The 27,183-nt window shown below is 44.7% G+C and overlaps 1 protein-coding gene across 5 annotated transcripts in view; it reads left to right on the top strand.

Annotated features, from left to right (window-relative positions):
• Positions 1-27,183, top strand: part of LOC126299573 (glycine receptor subunit alpha-3) — a 386,589-nt gene that overhangs the window by 351,351 nt on the left and 8,055 nt on the right. The gene's annotated exons all lie outside the window — the stretch shown is intronic.

Below are 27,183 nucleotides of genomic sequence, written 5' to 3' on the forward strand. Positions count from 1 at the left end.
TCGTTAACGTCGATATGAAGCAGGATTTTGGAACATATATTGTGTTCAAACATTATGTATTACCTGGGAGAAAACTGTCTATTGACACACAGTCATCATGAGTTTAGAAAACATCGTTCCTGTGAAACACAACTAGCTCTTTATTCGCATGAAGTGTTGAGTGCTATTGACAAGGGATTTCAGATCGATTCCGTATTTCTGGATTTCCGGAAGGCTTTTGACACTGTACCACACAAGCGGCTTGTAGTGAAATTGCGTGTTCAGTTGTGTGACTGGATTTGTGATTTCCTGTCGAAGAGGTCACAGTTCGTAGTAATTGACGGAAAATCAATGAGTAAAAGAGAAGTGATTTCTGGCGTTCCCCAAGGTAGTGTTATAGGCCCTTTGCTTCCTTATCTATATAAACAATTTGGGAGACAATCTGAGCAGCCCTCTTAGCTTGTTTGTAGATGACGCTGTCGTTTATCGGCAAATAAAGTCATGAGAAGATCAAAACAAATTTCAAAACGATTTAGAAAAGATATCTGAATGGTGCGAAAATTGGCAGTTGACCCTAAATAGCGAAAAGTATGAGATCATCCACGTGAGTGCTAAAAGGAATTCGTTAAACTTCGGTTACACGATAAATCAGTCTAATCTAAAAGCCGTAAATTCAACTAAATAACTAGGTGTTACAATTACGAACAACTTAAATTGGAAGGAACACATAGAAAATGTTGTGGGGAAGGCTAACCAAAGATTGCGTTTTATTGACAGGACACTTATAAAATGTAATAGGTCTACTAAGGAGACTGCCTACACTACACTTGTCCGTCTTCTTTTAGAATACTGCTGCGCAGTGTGGGGTCATTACCAGATAGAACTGACGGAGTACATCGAAAAAGTTCAAAGAAGGGCAGCACGTTTTGTAATATCGCGAAATATGGGAGAGAGTGTCACAGAAATGATACACGGTTTGGGCTGAACATCATTAAAAGCGACTGAATCTTCTCACGAATTTCCTATCACCAACTTTCTCCAACGAATGCGAAAATACACTCCTGGAAATGGGAAAAAGAACACATTGACACCGGTGTGTCAGACCCACCATACTTGCTCCGGACACTGCGAGAGGGCTGTACAAGCAATGATCACACGCACGGCACAGCGGACACACCAGGAACCGCGGTGTTGGCCGTCGAATGGCGCTAGCTGCGCAGCATTTGTGCACCGCCGCCGTCAGTGTCAGCCAGTTTGCCGTGGCATACGGAGCTCCATCGCAGTCTTTAACACTGGTAGCATGCCGCGACAGCGTGGACGTGAACCGTATGTGCAGTTGACGGACTTTGAGCGAGGGCGTATAGTGGTCATGCGGGAGGCCGGGTAGACGTACCGCCGAATTGCTCAACACGTGGGGCGTGAGGTCTCCACAGTACATCGATGTTGTCGCCAGTGGTCGGCGGAAGGTGCACGTGCCCGTCGACCTGGGACCGGACCGCAGCGACGCACGGATGCACGCCAAGACCGTAGGATACTACGCAGTGCCGTAGGGGACCGCACCGCCACTTCCCAGCAAATTAGGGACACTGTTGCTCCTGGGGTATCGGCGAGGACCATACGCAACCGTCTCCATGAAGCTGGGCTACGGTCCCGCACACCGTTAGACCGTCTTCCGCTCACGCCCCAACATTGTGCAGCCCGCCTCCAGTGGTGTCGCGACAGGCGTGAATGGAGGGACGAATGGAGACGTGTCGTCTTCAGCGATGAGAGTCGCTTCTGCCTTGGCGCCAATGATGGTCGTATGCGTGTTTGGCGCCGTGCAGGTGAGCGCCACAATCAGGACTGCATACGACTGAGGCACACAGGGCCAACACCCGGCATCATGGTGTGGGGAGCGATCTCCTACACTGGCCGTACACCTCTGGTGATCGTCGAGGGGACACTGAATAGTGCACGGTACATCCAAACCGTCATCGAACCCGTCGTTCTGCCATTCCTATACCGGCAAGGGAACTTGCTGTTCCAATAGGACAATGCACGTCCGCATGTATCCCGTGCCACCCAGCGTGCTCTAGAAGGTGTAAGTCAACTACCCTGGCCAGCAAGATCTCCGGATCTGTCCCCCATTGAGCATGTTTGGGACTGGATGAAGCGTCGTCTCACGCGGTCTGCACGTCCAGCACGAACGCTGGTCCAACTGAGGCGCCAGGTGGAAATGGCATGGCAAGCCGTTCCACAGGACTACATCCAGCATCTCTACGATCGTCTCCATGGGAGAATAGCAGCCTGCATTGCTGCGAAAGGTGGATATACACTGTACTAGTGCCGACATTGTGCATGCTCTGTTGCCTGTGTCTATGTGCCTGTGGTTCTGTCAGTGTGATCATGTGATGTATGTGACCCCAGGAATGTGTCAATAAAGTTTCCCCTTCCTGGGACAATGAATTCACGGTGTTCTTATTTCAATTTCCAGGAGTGTATTTTGTTGACACCGACCTACATAGGAAGGAACGATCACCACGATAAAATAAGGGAAATCTGAGCTCGTACGGAAAGATATAGGCGTTCATTTTTTCCGCATGCTAGATGAGATTGGAATAATAGAGAATTGTGAAGGTGGTTCCATGAACCCTCTGCCAGACACTTAAATGTCATTTGCGGAGTATCCATGTAGATGTAAATGTTCACTATTGTCACTAGAGATGATGGCAGGTAACGTCTCCAGGAATTCGCCAAACCACATCTCCTCAACCGGATTGCCATGGGCTATAGCGTGATTCATCATTTTGAATCATTCGTTCGCAGTCATCCACTGTCCAGTGGCGTTGTTCGCTACTCCATCTCACGCGTCAATGGCACTGACCTCATAAATGTGTTGCTTACGAAGAGCTGCTCGACCACTGTATCCCGTTCTTTTGCAATCCTTACGCGCTGTCATTGTGCTATGGACTGCTGCTCACACTTTGAAATTCACGAGTGATTCCTTCTGCTGATTTCATACGAGTTTTTAAAACCTTCGCACTGCCTGGTCTCGGTTTAGCTGTGGTTGTTCTTTCGCGTTTCCACTTCGTAAACTCGTCAGTAGTAGTCGAACACCTTGCGACAGACTCTGGGACAGCATGGGCTTCCTCTCCTTACCTGGGTATGTTTCTACTGTAGAAATACAAGTTAAAGACGTCCCCCTACGTTTCAGCCTCCGCCGAGCCGAGTTATACAGTGAACATTTCACTGACAGAGAACTGCTTCAGGTTGTTGCCTCATCTCACGATGCAGCCCCAAATCCTGGTTCAGTTCGTAGTCAGATAATCCAATACCTGCATGTTACTCGAAGGCTACATCCACTCAGGGTCTTCAGCCATATTTGTTTCGACGGTGTCTTCCTTACGCAATGGCGAGATAGTATCATCGTCCCAATCCATATCCCAGGCAAAATTCCAACGTCTCTCGATAGCTACCGAGCGATCAGCCTCACCAGCGTGCTCTCCAAACTGCTTGAAATCCTGCTTTACCCAACCTGGTTAAGCTGTAAACGACAATCCGTTATGGTTTTTCTAAACTTCAACACCTCATTGCAGTCTGTTTTGACTTACTTAAGACATACGAAACTGTTTGGTACCATCAAATTTTACTTATCGTCCATGCCCCCTTCGAAGCCCCCTACAAATTTTTATTCGTCAGTTTGTATCCCATGGGTTATTCCGGGTTAGAGTTAGAACTTTACTCAGCTCTCCGCGAGTCCAAGAGAATGGCCGCCCACAGGGCTCTGTACCGAATGTTATCATGGTGCTGATAACCTCGCCGTTGAGCACACACGCGGTCAAAATACACGCACAAGCGGATATCCGCGACGGGCATGACAGCAGGCCAGTTCCACGGGTATCTCTGTCGGATCTGTGTGTGGGGCGGAGGGGGGGGGGAGGGATTCGTGGATTTTCGTGATTTAATTGCGGACCCAGGACTGTGGTGCATACCTGACAGGCCAGAGGCTACTGGCGACGGGTTTCAGGAGTTTCGACTGTGTATAACTGCAAGTACGCTGTACTGTGCGGCGTTTTATAGCATTTTCTTCATTCCGTAATATTTTCGCACTTTGACAGTAGTTTATGTATTTCATAAAAAGTATGAACGATGTTAGAAAGAAAATTGTGGTAGTCACTGGCTGTTTCTAAAGTATCCCATTGTGGAATAGTGTGCGCAGAGAACAAAAGGTGCCAAGCTAGCACTGAACAGAAGAAGGTTATTTTTATAAGCTCCCAACAAGACAACATGAACAACAAAAAACAGTTTCTCTATGAAAGAGATCGTCCTGATCTATGAGAAGATTGTGAGAGTAGGCACGCAGTCTGTTACCATAGGTTACACTGCCATATGCACGATCAAAATTGGTAGCCGTCACAACCGGTGGTTGCACTGGCATTTTCATGGCCCTGTTGCGCCGTGTCGAAGACTCGTTGTTTTACTCAGGGTCATGGTCAAGCTCAGACTCGGCGTGAGACTGGGATTCAGACTGCTGGAGATCTTCGGACGGCGGTCTTAAAAAGCCGGCAGGGATATGGATACCAGTAATTGGCCGGCGTCACATGGCTTTGTGGATGCTAGATAGTGCCGGCTGTGCCTGGTAATCGTAGCGCCCACGTTACAGGGTAGCAACCCACAGGACAAATTTGTGTGGTGTGCGGCTGGAACATCAGGCACTAGCCATACACTGTATCCCTCTTTCCTTCGGCGGGAGATGACAAAGGCATCTCGATGCGTAGGTGGTGGCCGTCATGGAGGCGAGAGAAAGGACTTGGCATTCCGCTTCCCTCTGAAGGTAGGTGGTTGTTGTGGCGTAGACGACAGCCAAGGACATGGTACTTCTGTTCATCATGAGGGAGACTGCGCTTCTGCCTGCAAGAAGTGGACTGGAGAAAGAGGGTGAGGCAAAGAGATGAGTCCAGTGCTCTGCTGCGAAGAGATAATCCTGGAGGATGGAGGAGATGGTTGGCCGTGGCCATGACCAGGGTCCAACGGCGCAGATTGGCATCAAGATGAGGGTGGGTGATGCGCTGTGAAGGTCCTTTTGGGAATAAAACCCAGTGCTTGAGAGAAAGCAGACATCCGAGGGTGGAAACGGGCAGCCGACGATGTGGATGGAACCAGGCCAGCAGAGAGGAATGAGGACAGGGAGTGTGCAGTGTGCACCCACTGATGGCACAGGTGGGAAAGTGGCTGACGCGTAGTTCACAGCAGGCCAGCAGCGAGCGTGGAATGCGACGCCGGCGTCAGTAGTGGGACTGCAAGGTGTGTGGCGTTGAGCAGATGAAAGTCGTCCGGGAGGAGGTCTAGAAAGAGAAAGATTTGCAGAGCGGTCATCGAGAGGTGCACTCAGGCCGCCGAAGTTGGCAGGACGAGGCATGGTAGAGCCCTGGAGCGAAACTTCCACGAGCAATGCACAGCAGGCGCAGGGAAGGCCGCGAGGTCGCTGGAGATGCCCACGTGGAAGGACAGCCGAGAGCGGAGATCAGGAGGGGGCGGCACCGGATAGGGCCCCACCAAAGGTGGGACGACGGATAAAGCAACAGGAGACAGGCCCAGAGCTGTGGAAACAGAGAAACGGTGAGTCGTGGCATCAACAGAGTGTGCAAGGAAGAACATGGTATGGGCAGGTGCCGAAGACACTGGAATGCCAGGAGCGAGTCGAATGGAGGGGTACATCGACTGGGACAGCACTGTGGTGGAACCGGTGGTACCGGAAGCAGCAGCAGAGACGACCGGGCGGCAAGGGCAGTGCATTAACGAGAACCAGTGGCGCCGCACTGGGCGGAGGCGCTACGTGGAGGGGCGCCGGAGCACACAGAGGAGCTGCAGATGCCAGAACCACAGGGGCCACGGCAGAAAGCGCCGCTGTGGACGAGTCCGAGACAGCACCGCACACCGCAGGACGCGAGAGTGCGAGAGGCCGAGTGGCCAGGCACCAGAGGGACAAGGAGCCGAGGTGGCCAGGAGGGAAACAACAGAACTGCGTATGGGCCGGCCTAGTGCCTCCGGGAAGGTTCAAAATGGCTCTGAGCACTATGAGACTTAACAAAAAAAAAATCAGTTTGTGTGAAATCTTATGGTACTTAACTGCTAAGGTCATCAGTCTCTAAGCTTACATACTACTTAACCTAAATTATCCTAAGGACAAACACACATACCCATGCCCGAGGGAGGACTCGAAACTCCGCCGGGACCAGCCTCACAGTCCACGATTGCAGCGACTGAGACCGCTCGGCTGATCCCGCGCGCTGAGACTTAATATCTGAGGTCATCAGTCTCCTAGAACTTAGAACTACTTAAACGTAACTAACCTAAGGACATCACACACATACATGCCCGAGGCAGGATTCGAACCTGCGACCGTAGCAGCAGCGCGGTTCCGGACTGAGGCGCCTAGAACCGCTCGGCCACCGCGGTCGGACCGCCAGGAAGGTGGGCCGAGAGTCCAAGGCAGCGTCGAAGTCTGAAGGATGCAGGGACAGAGTTGTGGCAACCTGCGCCTGGAAGGGCTGAATAGGCAAGGTGCCGTCGGAGGGGCGCTGAGGTGCAAAGGAACTGCCGAGTGTGAAACAGAAGCTGTGTTGTCCCAGCAGTAGCACGTGAGGGAATCACCCCCGAGAAGCACTGATGGAAATGAGCGGATTGTTGGCCCAAACAAAGTAACTGACGACTCCACTACTAGACAAGCTTCAGAAGCGAAAGATCTGGGGCAAAAGAAGCCATGAGAATAGAGCAAGCGAAATGAGACCTGAAGATTGTCGGCCATGGTGCGTAGAAGCACGCAAATGCAGAGAGAGAGAGCAACCTGGTGAAGCACAGATATTGGAACGAAGTTCAGAAGGCATGAGAGGCATGAAAAGTTTACCCTTGACACCAACTAAAGTAATACCATTGTGGGATTACACACGCAGAAAATAAGACGACACCCAGGTAGGACTGAACAATAGGAGTCTATTTATATAAGAAAGCAACAAGAAAACATGAATAACAGAAAACAGGTCCTCAATGAAAGGAATGTAAGAGATCGTATTCATCTATGAGAAGAGCTGTCACTCAATCAGTTCAGTTCCAGGAAACTGCGAGAGAAGAGACACAGTCGGTCACCGTAGGTTACCCTGGCATATGCATGGTCGGAATCACTCGGTGGTTGTGTTGTCGCTGTCTTTGGTCCTGTTGCGCTGCATCGGAGACTCGTCATTTTACTCGGACTCACGGGATCGTTCCGACTCGACGTGAGACTCGAATTCAGACTGCCAGAGAGCTGCACGCGGCGGTCCTCTAAAGGCCGCCTGGCATATCGATATCAGGAAGTGGCCGGCGTCATAGGCTTCACGCTTGCGACATAGTGCCTCTCGAAACAAAAATCGCACAAAATTGGCGAAAAACTGGATTACTGAACGGAAACATTCTAGATATAAGGATAGGATTCAGAATCGTTGGCATTCGTCTGAGAATAATGAAGATTTACTATGCTAGGAAGAGGGCATCCTTTGTAAAGTACAGTAATTCCTAATATGTGTAACGTAATGGACATAACACAGTTATGGGTAAAAGTCTACAATAATGAACATAGTACAAGCAACATTTTATTGCCGCTCAATATTGTGTTGATTTATACAGCTGATCCCCCTCCCTCTTTTACGGTTCTTTTACGACGCCTACACCTGTTTGAGAATATTTCTGAAATTACTGAAGGTATTTTAAATCCGACTTTGCAAATACAACAAAATGCGTCTTTTTGTCACCAAACGTGTATCATTTTATTGAAATAAAACATCATTAGTGGTCTTTACTGAAACAGATTTACATTCTGGCTTGATTTCTGCATCTAAAAAGTTCATTAAAATCGTGATGTTAGTTACGATGCATTATGCCCGGTTTTCGCTCATATCGGACAACGCCGTCTGCTTGCGCACGTTTGATGTATTTCCTCGTTTATCACTGTTCTGTTTATAACACTGTTCCACAGCTGGATACTGTCTAGAAAAGTTTCAGCCCTCTCTTTGTACGTCCTATTTTTACGCACTTGTTTGAGTAATATTCGCCGGTCGCGGTGGCCGAGCGGTTCTAGGTGCTTCAGTCTGGAACCGTGCTACTGCTACGGTCGCAGGTTCGAATCCTGCCTCGTGCATGGATGGGTGTGATGTCCTGAGGCTAGTTAGTTCTAAGTTCCAGGGGGCTGATGACCTCAGATGTTAAGTCCCATAGTGCTCAGAGCCATTTGAACCATTTTTTGAGTAATATTCATGTGTCAGTTTTCGCAAACAAAGTATTTCACGGTACAGTAGTGGAAGCTTTTCGATGTGGTTCTTTTTATAACATTTTGGCCACAGTTGGAATACTGTCTAGAAATGTTTCAACGCTCTCCTTGTACGCTCTATTGTTTATATTCTTGTTTGTGTAATGTTCATGTGTCAGTTTTCACAAACAAGGTATTTCGAGGTATAGTTGTATAAGCTTTTCGATGTGGTCATTGGTCCACCTATACTTGTAGCAACTAAAACTTACTTTCACCTGAAAACCACTCGGTCATCAGTGGATAATTTCGGGTATCTCCGACAGTTCTCTTGTTTCGTAATGTAGTTGCAATTGTGACAGAATGCTGGAACAGTGGTTTACTAACGATGAACTAAGAACAAATCAGGTCAAAAGCTTACGAAAAAGCACATTCTCTCATAAAAATAAACGTGTAATTTCTTCACGTACCTTGTTGCAAAGTCAAACTAATTCCCAGTCACCAGCTATTGACGAATCTTAAACATTTACATCATTCCATTGCAAAAGTCTACATTTACACGTATATCGCATTAGATAAGACAGTTCCACATGTTTACGTTACGGCAAAATACTCTCCTCTCTGTGCGTTTTCATTTGTCAAAATTTCATTTTGATATTTCGAACCATTTACGAGATATTAGGGACGTCGTAAATATTTCATTCTCGCGGAAGTGAACACGCTATATACAATCCATTTTCTCAGAAACTGAAAATAGATATTGATCTCCTCCCAAGTTTCAAGGAAAATCCAATATGTTAGTTAAATTTCGTATGCAGCAGTATATCGTCTAATGTGCACCAAATGCAAACTCATAGCGACCCCAATTTTTTATTGCAAACTTTTCGAATTTCAGACAGTGTGTTACTTATATTTAAAATATCATAATAACTAAGATCATTCACGAAATGATAGGCACCTCATCACGTAGCTGACGTATAACGCCATAACTAACATAAAAATCATTTTTTTACCGAATAGTTTGTTTAAAATCGTGTGGGAAAGATTGCAAGATAGCCGACATGAGGAAGCTGTTTTGCCGGAGTAACGCGTCAACCAGCGACTTGCCGAAAACTCACAGACTTCCTAAAGGGGGCCCGTCACAGAAATCCGCTCGTTTGTATACCTGCTGTGAGGCCGGATCGGCAGTTCCCAGAACTATGGGTAACGGTCTCACGGTGGTGCCTGCACCAATGCACAGGCAGGGACTGTATGTGCTCAAGATCCGCTTGCAGCTGGCCATAAACAAGCGGATTTTAGCGACGAGCCACGGACATTTCCGGCGGATTCTGGAAGACCTGCAGTCCCTCCCATGTGCATTAGTGGAGGCACAACCGTAAGACCGTTGCCTACAGTTCTGGGTACACACGTCAGCAGATTTCTGCGATGGGTCTCCTTGAGTTTTCGGCGAGCCAGTGGGTGGTGCGCTACTCCAGCAGAACAGCGCGCTCGCTTCGGCTACCCTGCAGTCTTTCTCATACAATTATAAAGAAACTATTTGGTAAAAACAGTTGTTTTATATGTCAGTTTCATGATGAAATGCCAATCATTTCGGTAACTATCATTGATATTGCGATATTTCGCGTAAAAGTAACCCATTGCCTGAAAGTCGAAAAGTTTGCAATGAGGAATAGGCGTGGTATGAATTTGCTACATATGAACTTAAGCTAGCATACCGAATTTTTCTTTAGACTTGGGAGGAGGTCACATTTGCGATCGCTCGCACCAGTGATATACATAGAATGAAGCACTGCTAACACCCACATATCTCACAAACGATTTGAGATATCGAAAAAGATTTTGGAAAATGATAGCACGCAAAGAGCACAGTGCTTTTCCATATGGTAAACAAGCGGAACTTTCGTATCTGCGGCGATATACGAGTGACTGCGAACTTTTGCAATGGAATGATATAATTTTTTAAGAGTCATAGATACCGATTTGTCCTTAGCTCCGCGCTTAATAAACCACTGTTTCAAGATTATATCGCAACTGCAACTGCTTTAGATGTTAGCGAGGTGACATTGTGTAAACTCCGCCTTGTTGTCCCAAAAAAATTATCTTTTAACATGGCAACTAGACAAATGTAGGGGATACTCGAAATTCGACACTAATGAGTATTTTTAGGTGACAACAAGTTTTAGTTGCTGCAAGTATGGGTGGACCAGTGACCACGCTGAAAAACTTATATAATTTTACCGTGAAATATCTTGTTTTCGAAAATTGACACTGAACATTACACAAATAAGAATGTAAAAAACGGGTCGTACAAAGAGAGGGTTGAAACATTTCTGGACAATATTCCATCTGTGGAACGAAGTGTTATAAAAAGAACTCTACCAAACAAGGGAATACCTAACGAAAGTACAAGCAGGCGGCTTTTCCTGATGTGAGCAAAAACCGGACATAATATATCCTAATTAACATTAACATCTTTTGTAACGAACTATTTTTAGATGCAGAAAGCAAGCCAGAATGTAAATGTGTTTCAATACAGATCACTAAAAATGCTTTATTTCAGTAAAACAAAATTTATTTGTTGACAAAAATACGCATTTTGTTGCAGTTGAAAAGACGGATTTAAAATACCTTAAGTAATTTCAGAAATAATCTCAGAAAGATGTAAGCCTCTTAAAAGATGCATAAAAGGGAGGGTGGGATGAGTTGTATAGTGAGCGCCAATCAAATGTTGCTTGTACTTTTCATGGCCCATACAGCCCGCGACTGCCACAATTTCCGTCCTAGCATCGTTCATACTTTCTCTCTAAGATATAAACTACTTTCAAAGTGTGAAAATGTACTACAACAAATAAAATGCATATAAAACTCCGCATTGTGCAAGGTACTTGTAGTATTCACTCCTGAAATCCGTCGCCTGTGGCCCCCGGACAGTCGATCTTACACGGCAGTCTTGGGTCCGCGGTTAAATTACGAAAATTGGCCAATTAGCCACCACACACGGACGAACCCATTGCGGAAATCCGTTCGTGTGTGGCCAGCTAATGCCTTCCAGAGGGTCTCCTCTTGGACACGTTCCCATGGTTTCCAATTCTCCCTCTAAAAATGTGGGCCATGCATGTCTGTTTCCATATTACTGTCCATCCTGACTCAGATCTATACTTGAGTACCAACCATTTGGACTCTATTGAACAACCCTGTTTTTTGGAACCCGTTTTTGATAAAAAGCTGACTTGGCTGCCCTACATTCGCCAACTAAATACTAGCTGCATGCTGAAGCATGCCACTCTCTGCTTTCTTGCCCACGCCTCTTGGGAGCTGAGCATACTACTCTTCTCCACTATTATCAGGCCCTGGTCTTGTACCAGCTAGACTATGGTTGCCATATTTATGGTTCAGAGTCACCTTCAGCTTTGATAGTGTTACATCCAGTCCGTTATTATGGCGTGTGACTGACCACTGATGCCTTCCAGACTAGTCCCGAGTTTCTTACTGAAGAGGGGACCCATCTCTGCGGTTCTGACAGAACCAACTCTTGGTCTCCTATACGACTCACATTCAATAATTCCCTCATCATTCAATGTATCCCATTCTTTTTGCGTACGAGGGGCATCAAACCCATGATACTCGACCTTGGGTGTGATTGTCAGTTGGAATGTGCCTCACAGCCCCCTGCCAGGTCCTCCGCCTCTCCTCCTTACAATGTACTCTCCCTGTTTTTCTGCACACACCTCCTTGGTTCGTACCCAGACCACAAATTAGGACTGATCTGTGTCAACGTCCTAAAGCCTTAGTTGCCTCCACGACCTTTCACCATCTGTTACGTTCACTTCGTCAGCAGCTTTAGGCCGCTACCATATTTTACAATGACAACTCTAAAATCTTGAAGAAGACGAAATATTCTTTTACATCATCTGCCATTCAGGAATGCCATTCTTTGTCAGGAACATGTAGTGTCCCTACTGTGGAGCTCATGGCGATTAACAGAGCCCTCTGTTTTATTTAACGCTTCTCCCTTGACCGCATTTTAATATCTAGTGACTTACTGAACAGTCTACATCTACATCTACATCCATATTCCGCAAGCCACCTGACGGTGTGTGGCGGAGGGTACTTTGAGTACCTGTATCGGTTCTCCCTTCTATTCCAGTCACGTATTGTTCGTGGAAAGAAAGATTGTCGGTATACCTCTGTGTGGGCTCTAATCTCTCTGATTTTATCCTCATGGTCTCTTCCCGAGATATGCGTAGGAGGGAGCAATATACTGCTTGACTCCTCGGCGAAGGTATGTTCTCGAAACTTCAACAAAAGCCCGTACCGAGCTACTGAGCGTCTCTCCTGCAGAGTCTTCCACTGGAGTTTATCTATCGTCTCCGTAACGCTTTCGCGAATACCAAACGGATCCTGTAACGAAGGTCACCGCTCTCCGTTGGATCTTCTCTATCTCTTCTATCAACCCTATCTGGTACGGATCCCACACTGGTGAGCAGTATTCAAGCAGTGGGCGAACAAGTGTACTGTAACCTACTTCCTTTGTTTTCGGATTGCATTTCCTTAGGATTCTTCCAATGAATCTCATTCTGGCATCTGCTTTACCGACGATCAACTTTATGCTCTTCAGTCCCCAGGTATCATATACGATACCTCCAGGTATTATTTTTTTCTGGGGCGCGAACGCAGCGGAATCTTTTTCGGCCTGTGGTATCAGTTTATTGAATTGTGAATGAAGCCCGACCAATAAGCATTACATACATTCATCAAAAACGATGGTGCATTGAGAATGGCTAGTTTCTAGCTGAAATCTAGATCTGCCAATAAAATTTCAAAAGGACGACTGATAGCTGAAATCTATTATTTACAAGTCAATAACAGTCGCTGCGTGCAACAGCCTCTGAATGGAGTGTAGCCTGATGACCATGTCAACTTGTTACTTTAATGGCGCTTTGTTAATTCAAGTCTTACAGTTAAAACTTCCTCATGCACTGAAAATATTGCATTCAGGTTTGTTGTGAACACCATTCGAATTTTTATTCTTTATCACCTTTGTATTACTGAGTGACTGATTTTGCTGACTTAATTGCTTTGTACTTCAGATTGCTGCTGTGTGCCCTGTATAATGACAAATATTGCATTGTATGAATGCATGGTGCCTGCTCTTTCGGACATGTCTGAAAGGAAAGACACTACGCATTCATATAATAGGTTCGCCACGATGGGCAATGAATCCACCACCTTCAGTGCGGAAGCACAAATAATTTCGACCTCCTGCGGGAATCTGAAAGAAGCGTGCATGGATGACATGGACGAGAACTGTGGATGGATGGCGCTAGGTGGGAGCGTGGAGGCGTGTCCAGATGGTCCGCGCCAAGGCGCCGAACACTGTGTCTCGATGGCGCGCTGGTTAACGTAACTGCATAGTAAGTGGCAGATCCCAGGTTCGAATCCCAGTCTAAGACGCATTTTCACGCGTTGGCGCTGATTTCACATAAATTCCCATTGCAACTGACATCAATAGTTCTATCCCTTTTATTTCCTTTCTCCTCCATCCACCATCAATTTACAGACGGTAATTGCATTTATCATTCCGGAAGAAATAACTTTCTCGCTCGAGGTAAACTGCACAGCGCGCACAGTATTTTGCTAGGCCTGTTTACGAACGCTTGTGTCTGTACGCCCTGTGTTTTCTGCGTATAGCCGCGCTGATGGTGTGACCGTGGCAGTTGTCAACCCATGTAAAGACATCAGCATCGTCGCACTGTATCATGCCAGGCGATATTATGCCTGTTCGTGTACCCAAATTAATGACGGACAGCCGTCCAAAGTCCGATGAGGTAATCTAAGCAGGCCTTTCTTTAATCTACACTACTGGAAATTGAAATAAGAACACCGTGAATTCATTGTCCCAGGAAGGGGAAACTTTATTGACACATTCCTGGGGTCACATACATCACATGATCACATTGACAGAACCACAGGCACATAGACACAGGCAACAGAGCATGCACAATGTCGGCACTAGTACAGTGTATATCCACCTTTCGCAGCAATGCAGGCTACTATTCTCCCATGGAGACGATCGTAGAGATGCTGGATGTAGTCCTGTGGAACGGCTTGCCATGCCATTTCCACCTGGCGCCTCAGTTGGACCAGCGTTCGTGCTGGACGTGCAGACCGCGTGAGACGACGCTTCATCCAGTCCCAAACATGCTCAATGGGGGACAGATCCGGAGATCTTGCTGGCCAGGGTAGTTGACTTACACCTTCTAGAGCACGTTGGGTGGCACGGATACATGCGGACGCGCATTGTCCTGTTGGAACAGCAAGGTCCCTTGCCGGTCTAGGAATGGTAGAACGATGGGTTCGATGACGGTTTGGATGTACCGTGCACTATTCAGTGTCCCCTCGACGATCACCAGAAGTGTACGGCCAGTGTAGGAGATCGCTCCCCACACCATGATGCCGGGTGTTGGCCCTGTGTGCCTCGGTCGTATGCAGTCCTGATTGTGGCGCTCACCTGCACGGCGCCAAACACGCATACGACCATCATTGGCACCAAGGCAGAAGCGACTCTCATCGCTGAAGACGACACGTCTCCATTCGTCCCTCCATTCACGCCTGTCGCGACACCACTGGAGGCGGGCTGCACGATGTTGGGGCGTGAGCGGAAGACGCCCTAACGGTGTGCGGGACCGTAGCCCAGCTTCATGGAGACGGTTGCGAATGGTCCTCGCCGATACCCCAGGAGCAACAGTGTCCCTAATTTGCTGGGAAGTGGCGGTGCGGTCCCCTACGGCACTGCGTAGTATCCTACGGTCTTGGCGTGCATCCGTGCGTCGCTGCGGTCCGGTCCCAGGTCGACGGGCAAATGCACCTTCCACCGACCACTGGCGACAACATCTATGTACTGTGGAGACCTCACGCCCCACGTGTTGAGCAATTCGGCGGTACGTCTACCCGGCCTCCCGCATGCCCACTATACGCCCTCGCTCAAAGTCCGTCAACTGCACATACAGTTCACGTCCACTCTGTCGCGGCATGCTACCAGTGTTAAAGACTGCGATGGAGCTCCGTATGCCACGGCAAACTGGCTGACACTGACGGCGGCGGTGCACAAATGCTGCGCAGCTAGCGCCATTCGACGGCCAACACCGCGGTTCCTGGTGTGTCCGCTGTGCCGTGCGTGTGATCATTGCTTGTACAGCCCTCTCGCAGTGTCCGGAGCAAGTATGGTGGGTCTGACACACCGGTGTCAATGTGTTCTTTTTTCCATTTCCAGGAGTGTATCTTCTGGCGAGTGCACGATTAGCAATCTCGAAGTAGAGAATCTGCACATGACTTTTTACATTGATTATTTTCGAACTGGAATTTACCGTCACTAATTAGGCCCTGATAGTACTCTTTATAGTCTCAAATGTGTTTCTTAAAACACCGAAAAATTTATATCAGGCTGTAGCAACATGCTCCTGTGACTCGAAGTATGTTTCAAGTTCATTCTTATTTTAGAATAGGGAAGAGGCACTGGGATACTCACCGAAAATAAATTCTGGAACAATTTATAAATATCATAGCCAGAAATGGCAATAAGGAAAGTGTTATATTCTATATCACCTGATACGTGGTGTGAGGCGCAATGTTGCCCAAGTCTTGCAACGTAATTCTGTAATTTCTGGGAGCGATTCTAGGCGCTACAGTCTGAACCGCGCGACCGCTAAGGTGGCAGGTTCGAATCCTGCCTCGGGCATGGATGTGTGTGATGTCCTTAGGTTGGTTAGGTTTAAGTAGTTCTAAGTTCTAGGGGACTGATGACATCAAAAGTTAAGTCCCATAGTGCTCAAAGCCATTTGAACCAATTTTGTAATTTCTTGTCGAACGCTGCATAGAGTGACGTCGGCAGCTTACTTTGCCCTTGGCAAGTTTCCGTATTCTCTTCCAGTGTGGTCATGCGTGCCACAATTATTTCCTACGCGGTGGAAATTTGCTGCAGTAAAATGACGATAGGCTCCAGCACACCTCCTTGAAGTTATGCTATATCTGAAAAATTTAACTCAGAACAGTATACAAAATTCTGTAAATTCCTCCTGGAAAGAAAATGGGATTATCGGTTCATTTATTTTCAAAAAAATTATCAGAGAGCCACGCAATGAAATATTTGCCATACAAACGATGCATTATTAAAGCACTCGCAGAAAGCGTTAGAAATCTAGATTTTCCAGTTTGCTATGTAAGTGTCTGTGTACAACGCAGTTTTTACCTCGCCGCCCCTCCTGATTTTTGCAATGCTACTGCTTTTCCCTCGTCGTCAGTCATAATTCTGTGGGCTTGTGCGGCTCAATCATGATGTATTCATCACAACATTATGACGCCCAGCATCACAGATAGCAGGAAGCGAACTTGCAGCTACAGATATTTACTTGCTGCTCAAGGTGGCTGGCCAGCACGCTTCACAACTCTACGTAAACACATGGCTCTTAAACATACACAAAATAAGACAAATAATGAACCTTTATTAAGTTTATGTACAAAAGTAATACTCAGATGCGTGGCTCCATATTCCCAACACTTTGATGATAAATATCTAATCTCAATATGCTAACAGGACTGCTGTATTTGACAGTACTCTACTCCGTTTCTGACTAATAATTTTAATAGACTCTGTGCTGAACAGTCCAAAGACTACTCGTAATTAGGGGCTTCTTAGTTGGTAGTAAATGAAGATAATGTCGGCTGATGTAGACGGGAACTGTAGGTTTGTAGGCAATCTGACGTGACTCGACGTGAACTGTGTTAGATGTGAACTGGAACTCAAATCAACGTGAACGGACGAGAGTGGCCGCGCGTCGCTATTACCCCGCTATTGCCTGAAATAATCGCATCCGCGATGAGGAAGATTGTTCCAGGTATCAGCGCAGCTGATATCACTAGCGCCGGTTGGATCTGACGCTTTGGCAGTCTTGTAATTGAAAGAGACATCGGTCCCTAGAGAGCCTATATGTGTATAGGCTCTCTATCGGCCCCATACTGTGAGCACCATCTAGGCGGCAATAGACCGGAACACGGTGTGGCGCCCCCAGGAACTTCGCTCAGGGGAGTGTGTGTGTTTGAGGTTTACGGGCGCTAAACAGCGTGGTCATCAGCGCCCTCGCTCAGGGGAAGAGGGGTCAAAATAAGCAGACACATGTGTCTGTTTATCTACAGATACTCGACCGTTTCTGAAAAAACGACGATCTAAGTTATTTTCCTGGTACTTTATGTGCCTTTTACCTCGCGATATCGTCAGACCAAACGCTGACGCAGTGGTTAGCATCGCGGCTTCTTGATTTTTGTGCCCCATGTTCGGAACCTGATTATGACTTTTATTTTTGTTTTTCATTTACATATTCATGTCTGTAAGAGATTACTATACGAATGTTTTCCAGTGTATATTGATATAACGTTGACCTTTTTCGTCGACTAATTGTATAACAGATGACTGAATTTTAAAAAACGAGAAAATTATTTGAAATGGTTCTCGATGAAATTCCTGTAGTATATCTTGATTCATAGTCAACTGCAAGGGCAAGTTTTCGGAAAAGTGATACATTACCCATGGATTGCCGCGAAATTATTTCCAATACGCGAAATTTTCGCCAGTGTTAATGACGTTTCTTTCACGAGAGAAATTCACATGAAGAAATGTCATTACGTGAAACCTGCCTTCGCGCGATACTCGTGGTGTTTGCAATATCTGTATTTCGAATGTTTCTACGCTCGGTATCACCCAAGTGAATGCACCAAATCTTCCTGAAGAATAAACACGTGAATAAAATACAAGAACTAGTATGAGAATGAAATATCAGAATATGAGAATTTTAAAAAATTGTAGCCGCTCAAAATATCATTCACACATATATTATACAACGAAACGCCAAAGAAACTGGTATAGGCATGCGTATTCAGATACTGAGATATGTAAACGGGCAGAATACGGCGCTGCCGTCGGCAACGCCCACACTATATGATTAAAAGTGTCCGGACACCCCCAGAAACATACGTTTTCCTTATTAGGTGCATTGTGCTGCCACCTACTGCCAGATACTCTGTATCACTGATCTCAGTAGTCATAGACATCGCGAGAGAGCAGAATGGGGCCCTCCGCTGAACTCAAGGACTTCGAAAGTGGTCAGGTAATTGGGTGTCACTTGTGTCATACGTCTGTACGCGAGATCTCCACACTCCTAAACATCCCTAGGTCCACTGTTTCCGATGTGATAGTGAAGTGGAAACGTGAAGGGACACGTTCAGCACGAAAGCGTACAGGCCGACCTCGTCTCTTGACTGACAGACCGCCGACAGTTGAAACGGGTCGTAATGTGTAATAGGCAGACATCTATCCAGACCATCACACAGGGATTCCAAATTTCATCAGGATCCACCGTACTATGCAGTTGGGCGGGATGTGAGAAAACTTGGATTTCATGGTCGAGCGGCTGCTCGTAAGCCATACATTACGCCGGTAAAAGCCAAACGACACCTCGCTTGGTTTACGAAGCGTAAACATTGGACGATTGAACAGCGGAAAAAGGTTGTGTGGAGTGACGAATCACGGCACTCAATGTGGCGATCCGATGGCAGGGTGTGGGTATGGAGAATGCCTGGTGAACGTCATCTGCCATCATGTGTAGTGCCAGCAGTAAAATTCAGAGGCGATAGTGTTATGGCGTGGTCGTGTTTTTCAGGTAGGGGCTTGCACCCTATGTTGTTTTGGGTGGCAGTATCACAGCACAGGCCTACATTGATGTTTTAAGCACCTTCTTGCTTCCCACCGTTGAAGAGCAATTCGGGGATGGCGACTGCATCTTTCAACACGATCGAACACCTATCCACAATGTACGGCCTGTGGCGGAGTGGTTACATGACAATAACATCCCTGTAATTGATTGGCCTGCACGGAGTCCTGCCCTGAATCCTATAGAACACCTTTCCGATGTTTTGGAACGCCGACTTCGTGCCAGCCCTCACCGACCGACATCGATACCTCTCCTCTGTGCAGCACTCCATGAAGAATGGGCTGCCATTCCCCAAGAAACCTTCCAGCACCTGATTGAAAGTATGCCTGCGAGAGTGGAAGCTGTCATCAAGGCTAAGGGTGGGCCAACACCATACTGAATTCCAGCATTACCGATGGAGGTCGCCACGAACTTGTAAGTCATTTTCAGCTAGATGTCCGGGTACTTTTGACCATATGGTGTATATAAGACAACAAGTGTCTGGTGCAGTGGCGCAGTTGTTAGATCGGTTACTGCTGCAACAATGGCAGGTTATCAAGATTTAAGTGAGTTTGAATGTGGTGTTACGGTCAAACTGCAGCAATACTGTTTACGAAGACTCGGCCGGAACTAAGGACGCGACTTGCCACCAATGGACAGCCAATACCCTGGACTACGGCGACGAAATATCTAGGAGTGATACTGGATAAAGGGGTGACTCTTACCCCCATACATACAAGACTGAAAACTGAATACTATGAAGATGCACCGGGCACTCATTCCGTTTTTCACGAGCATGAATCTAAACCCGTCAACGAAATTAAAACTCTATACAGCAACGGTACAATCTTCCCTGCTGTACGGTTTGACGTCTTGGGAAACAACGTATGACTCTAATATACGCAGTTTGTAACCACTACAAAACAAGTTTTTGATGTGGAGCCTAGGCGCCTCACGGTGGACCAGGACGACAGAAACACACAAGCTGACTGGAGAAAAATACGTCGCTGAGAAGATAAAAGACCAGGCAACTCATCTTTTTCACAAATTAGACGAGTATCGGGGAAATGTCCACCAACTGGCGAATGTAGGCCAGCCCTACCACAACACTGGAACAAATACAAGGTGCCTCGAGCCATTAATGCACCCCCACAGGACCATCGAAGATGACGCAGTCTTCAGTTATTCGGTGTTTTACATGTAAATAGTCACTTTCAATCACTCGTACGACTATCTAACCAGCACCCTCAAAGGACTCAAGGACCCGGACAGCCCAGTCCCTTTGCAAGCGAATACACAATAAAGTGAAACCAGTTCTCACATTACTACGGCTGGAAAAATATCCTGCAAGAAAGGGGCCAACGACGACTGAAGATAGTCGTTCAGCGTGGCGGAAGAGCAACCCTTCCGCAAATTGCTGCAGATTTCGTTGGTGGGCCATCAACAAGTGTCAGCGTGCGAACCATTCAACGAAACATCATCGATATGGGCTTCCGGAGCCAAAGACCCACTTGCGTATGCTTGATGACTGCACGACACAGAGCTATACGCATCGCCTGGGCCCATCGACACCGATATCGGACTGTTGAGGACTGGAAACATGTTACCTGGTCGGACGAGTCTCGTTTCAAATTGTGATTTCCTGTCAGGAAGGTCGCAGTTCGTAGTAATAGACGACAAATCATCGAGTAAAACAGAAGTGATATCACGTGTTCCCCAGGGAAGCGTCCTGGGACCTCTGCTGTTCCTGATCTATATAAATGACCTGGGTGACAATCTGAGCAGTTCTCTTAGGTTGTTCGCAGATTATGCTGTAATTTACCGTCTAGTAAGGTCATCCGAAGACCAGTGTCAGTTGCTAAGCGATTTAGAAAAGATTGCTGTATGGTGTGGCAAGTGGCAGTTGACGCTAAATAACGAAAAGTGTAAGGTGATCCACATGAGATCCAAAAGAAGTCCGTTGGAATTCGATTACTCGATAAATAGTACAATTCTCAATGCTGTCAATTCAACTAAGTACCTGGGTGTTAAAATTACGAACAACTTCAGCTGGAAAGACCACATAGATAATATTGTGGGGAAGGCGAACCAAAGGTTGCGTTTCATTGGCAGGACACTTAGAAGATGCAACAAGTCCACTAAAGAGATAGCTTACACTACACTCGATCGTCCTCTGTTTGAATATTGCTGCGCGGTGTGGAATCCTTACCAGGTGGGATTGACGGAGGACATCGAAAGGGTGTAAAAAAGGGCAGCTCGTTTTGTATTATCACGTAATAGGGGATAGAGTGTGGCAGATATGATACGAGAATTGGGATGGGAGTCACTGAAGCAAAGACGTTTTCGTCGCGGCGAGATCTATTTACGAAATTTCAGTCACCAACTTTCTCTTCCGAATGCGAAAATATTTTGTTGAGCCCAACCTACATAGGTAGGAATCATCATCAAAATAAAATAAGAGGAATCAGAGCTCGAACAGAAAGGTTTAGGTGTTCGTTTTTCCCGCGCGCTGTTCGGGAGTGGAATGGATGGGAGATAGTATGATTATGGTTCGATGAACCCTCTGCCAAGCACTTAAATGTGAATTGCGGAGTAATCATGTAGATGTATCGAGCGGATGGACGTGTGCTGGTATGGAGACAACCTTAGTAATCCATGGACTCTGTGTGTCAGTAGGGGACTGTTCAAACTGGTGGAGGCTCTGTAATGATGTGGGGTAGGTGCAGTTGGAGTGATATGGGACCCCTAATACGTCCAGATACGACTCTGACAGGTGACACGTACTTATGCATCCTGTCTCATCGCTTGCATCCATTCATGTCCATTGTGAATTCCGACGGAGTTGGGCAATTCCAGCAGGACTATGCGACACCCCACATGTCCAGAATTGTTACAGAGTGGCTCCAGGAACACTCTTCTGAGTTTAAACACTTCCGCTGGCCACCAAACTCCGTGGGGGGTACATCGCACCAATACCATCGATTATGCTTCCATCCCCCTCTCTCACTCTTGTCAAGTACAAAATTAAGATTGCCTATATACCTCCCTGTGCACTCTAATATACCCTCATGTTTCGAGAAGAAATATGTCGTCTTTCCCAGATTTTTTTTTGTCCATTACATGTTCGAATGGGGTATGCCAACCTACATTATTCTAGCAGCATTGACATGACGCTTTTGCTTTGCAGATCAGCTACATAACAGTACCTCTTGTATTCTTAGCATTGAGAATGGCTAGTTTCTAGCTGAAATCTAGATCTGCCAATAAAATTTAAAATGGACTACTGGTAGCTGAAATCTATTATTTACAAGTCAATATAACAGTCGCTAAGTGCAACAGCCTTCTGGATGGAAGATGACCTGATACAAAAAACAGTTATTTGTGAAACACAGTCGCACAGTTTTCAAACATTTGTGAAGGCTATTTAAGTACAGTGATACTGTGGGTAGTACTCCCATCCCACCACCACCACCACTATCATTAACAAATGGTTCATAAAAACTACAGTTTGCCATGTCATGTACATGCAGGTATGATTTCAAAATGTAATTCGCTTACACTCAAAATACCCAGTCATCCAGTGAAACAATGGAATTAGATGTGTGAAACATAGTTTCCAAAGGTCTTTCATGGGTTTCTCATGGCTATTTATGTACAATGATGCTGAGTGTGGTACTCCCTCCCACCATTAACAAACGGTCTAAAACTACAGTTTTCTATGCCATATGCTTGCATATAGACTGCCTCCTGATTGTGAAATGTAATTTGCTTATGATGAATGAAAATGCCCATTCATCCAGTAGAGCAATGCAAACAGGTGTGTGTAACAATTTCCAAATGTCTGTTAGGGTTGGCTGCTGACAAGATGACCGCGAGTGTAGAAGTATGTGAATCTAACTGAGAAATAGTTATAGTTAAGCGATTAAAAAGGGAGTTTGTAAGAATTGTAACACGGAAATAACAACGCTAAAAGAAATAATTGCAAACTTACAATTCATATTCAGTGCTTTAAGACGATATTGATCCACTCAAGAAAGAAAATCAGGATCTACCATCGAGCCAACACTAAGTGAAGTAATGCAAGTTAAACGTTATAAATCGTCGGAGTGGATGAAGGTGTCGTATAAAGATAGTTTTCCAACTGCAATGAGAGCAACAAACTCTGCTAAAACTGTTACTTTTCCGATAAAAACAAATATCATGTTTTGGAGACAAGTGACAGTGATAATGACTCTCCAAACGATTGTGAACTTGTAAAAATCAGTGACCTGGAAATGAATAGCGTTTTTTGCAAAAAATCTCAACAACGAACACAGATCATCAGGAGAAAAGAGTAATGTACTATTACTAACAGACAGTCATGGCTGAAATCTATCCAGCATGTGCTGTGAGAAAAATCGCGACATAGCAATGACTACCGTAGTGTAGCGAAACCAGGGCGGTATGTTGAAATGTTGCACACACTAACTCTCAGACGAAATTTATGCAGTAAAGTGACTTTATCGTCTGTATAATGGATCAAACGATGTGGCAAAAAATAAAGCAGAGGTTTGGGTGAAAACGCTACAAAATTTTTTACAAGCTAACAAATGCAGACACACAGTAGCTACCACACTGTCTCATAGGCACGCTCTAATTTATAGTTCGTGTGTAAACACAGAAATTCGGAAAACAAGCATTAAAATAAGGAAAGTGTATTCACAATACGCTAAGCGCGATGTACTGGATATACGTAAACTGCATTGAAATCGGTACAAGAAGCTTGGAATGCATTTGAACAATGAAGGGAAAAGATTTGTTTGTGATTGTGGTAGTGAAATAATTAAGGAAAGACTTCTAAGGAATAGAACAATCTATCAGTTTCTTGTACATCCTCCCAACAACGGCGAGGAAAACAAAATTAACAAGGAAGAAGAACGAAAATACAACACTACTGACGACCGTAATTTAAATTAAAGGTATGTGGTGCTGTAAATATGACTCCTAATTATCAAATCGTGAATACGCCCGATCTAATTATTTACCACCATAATGTGCACTCCCTGCGTAATACGATCGATGAAATTAACGTACTGTTAACAGATGAGCATGAAGATATATCAGTGTTATGCATTTCTGAGGACTGGCTTAATCCAGAATTAATCCAGAATACGAAGATAAACAAATTCATTTTGGCTTCTTACTGCTGCAGGAAAAGCAGGAAGCAGGGTGGGTGGAGATCTACACAAAGGAAAATGTAGATTCTATTACCCTACCTGACTTAACTAGAACAAATGTCGAAAAGGATTATGAAATTGCAGCTATAAAAGTTATTGTTTACCGATCACCATCTGGCAATTTTGAAACTTTCTGAAGCAGAATTGAGTCATTACTAAATAAAGTAAATAAAATTGGTTGTGATTTGATAATCTGTGGTGACTTCAATATCGATTTCCTCACAAATCATGGAAATAGAGATACACTTTTGAATCTTGCAACATCCTATAATTTAAAGGCTGAAGTATGAGCTACTACCCGAGTACCGTAATAGAAACTTGCCAAACGGCTCTAGCTCAATTTCTAGTCAAGAACAGTTTATGCAACACAAGACTTCGGTAAAAATGTTCAGTGCAGGTTTTAGTGACCATCTTGCTTAAATATTAAACATAAAAGCATGTCTTTAAGAATCTCGTGTAGAATTTATAATCAAGATAATGTACTACTTCAGCAGCTTTTTATTACAGAAAGAAAAATGGTCAGAAGTTGCGAAAATGAACGATATAAACGAAAATTTCTACACGTTCATTGATGCATTAACCAATTTGTTTCAAATTGCATTCCCATTGAAAACTGTAACCATATGGGGTAACTGTAGAACAAACAGCTGGATCACAAGGGGAATAAGTGTTTCATGACAGAAGAAAAGACTACCTACTTCATGAAATATGTAACTCAAAAATTTCCTCAACTGATGTATATACATACTATGAAAAATACTCCAAAATATTAAGAAATGCAATAAAAGCAGCAAAAAATGCATAATAATGAATACATCTATAATTCAGCTAATAAATCAAAGGCTATGTGGAGTGTTATAAAAAAAAAGAATTTGGAGAATACAGACAATCTTGCAAAAATATAACATTATCACAAAAAATAAAAGAGAAACAATCCCCTTAGAAGTAGCCAACACATTTAACAATTTTTCACAGGTGTTGCTGATAGTACGTTACAATAAAAATTTAAGAGCACCCAGGCAAATGAATATAAAATAAGTGCATGTAAAGGATCAATGTACATTGGTTCTGTTTCACAAGATGAAGTAGCTAAAGCAAGGAAAGGACTAAAAAATTCCAACTCTGCAGGCATTGATGATATACGTGTAACAATATTAAAGAAACTTCCTGTCAGATTAAAACTGTGTGCTGGATCAGGATTCGAACTCCGGACCTTTGCCTTTTGGAGGCAAGTGCTCTACCAATTGAGCTACCCAAGCACAGCTCATGCCCCATCCTCACAGCTTTAATTCCGCCAGTACCTCGTCTCCTACCTTCCAAACCTCACAGAAGCTCTCCTGTGAACCTTGCAGAACTAGCACTCCTGGAAGAAAGGATATTGCAGAGACATGGCTTGGCCACAACCTGGGGGATGTTTCTAGAAACATCTAGTCCTCACAGACATTGGGGAACTATGTATCAGTATTTCACAAATGATTGTTTTTAGTATGTTTTGAATTTCACATTTATTGCATCCAAAACATGTCAGAGTAGGTATACAATCTTGAATTGAACTTTTGTTAATATCTTAGAATGGCTGAGTGACCAAAATCACAAATAGCACGTTTCCATCTCAATACTAGCACTACCATGGACCAAATAATAATAAGCTCCAAAACAAAATATAAATCAGTTGTAATAAAAGCTGGGCTGGCAGACCATCATGCACAGGTTATAAGTTTTTGTGTAAACACTAATCCATCCTATAATTATATGAGGAAGACTACATACATGGGCAGAACTTTCAGTAATACTGCAGTACAAACATTCCAGAATTATCTCCAACAAGAATCATGGGAAATAGCGTATAGTACAGAGAATATTTCTGATAAGTTTCAGACATTCATGAATATTTTTAAATATTATTTTGATCTTGCTTTTCCATTGAAAGCCAAAACAACACAAACCACTAAAAGCAACAAGTGGATTACTAGTGGTATAAGGAAATCTTGTGCTAGAAAATGGTACCTTCACAATATTGCAAGAAGCTACAACACAACTCAGGAGTTTGATAGTTACTTTAAAAAATATAAATCTATCTTAAATAAAATAATAAAAGAGGCAAAGAAATGAGACAATGACAAATACATAGAAGATGCTTCAAACAGAACCAAAGCAATCTTGCAAGCTGTAAAAAGAGAAACCAAATCTTACAAAAGTAGAGTTAATAATATAGTATTAAAGGCTGGCTTGGAAAACATTAATAACCCACAGGAAGTAGCTAATATGTTTAACAACTATTTGATAAATGTAACAGAGAAACTACTACAACAGACTTCTAATAGAAAACAGCATACAGAAACAGGGAAAAAAGTCTCAAGCAGATCAATGTTTCTGTACCCAACAAATGTAGAAGAAATACAGGTTACAACAAAAAGTCTCAAAATGAAACACTCTGCAGGTGTAGATGATATACCTGATTTCATTATAAAGAAGTGTGGGGACTTGATTACTGAGCCCTTAACCCACCTATGTAACCTATCTTTTGCTACAGGAACTTTTCCTTCATGTTTCAAAATAGCAAAAGTAAAGCCATTATACAAGAAAGGAAACAAAGATGATGTTTCCAACTACAGACCACTGCCACTTCTTTCTGTTTTCTCAAAAATATTAGAAAGACTTTCCACTAAGAGGCTAACAGACTTCTTAGAGGTAAATGGCATTCTGTCAGCATCTCAACATGGATTTAGAGCAAACCATTCATCCGAATCTGCCGTTCACTCCTTTCTATTAGAGGCACTGATAGCATTAGACAACAAAACACTTACCATGGGCATATTTTTAGATTTTTCAAAGGCATTTGACACCATAAATCATGACAAATTGCTACACAACCTAGAAAATTTTGGCATTAGGGGAACAGCTAACAACTGGCTCAGCTCTTATCTTAAAAACAGGGAACAATATGTGGAAGTAGATCAAGAAAGGGACAATGTCATTAGGAAATATA

Source organism: Schistocerca gregaria, chromosome X (genome assembly GCF_023897955.1).
Source record: "Schistocerca gregaria isolate iqSchGreg1 chromosome X, iqSchGreg1.2, whole genome shotgun sequence".
Lineage (NCBI taxonomy): Eukaryota > Metazoa > Arthropoda > Insecta > Orthoptera > Acrididae > Schistocerca > Schistocerca gregaria.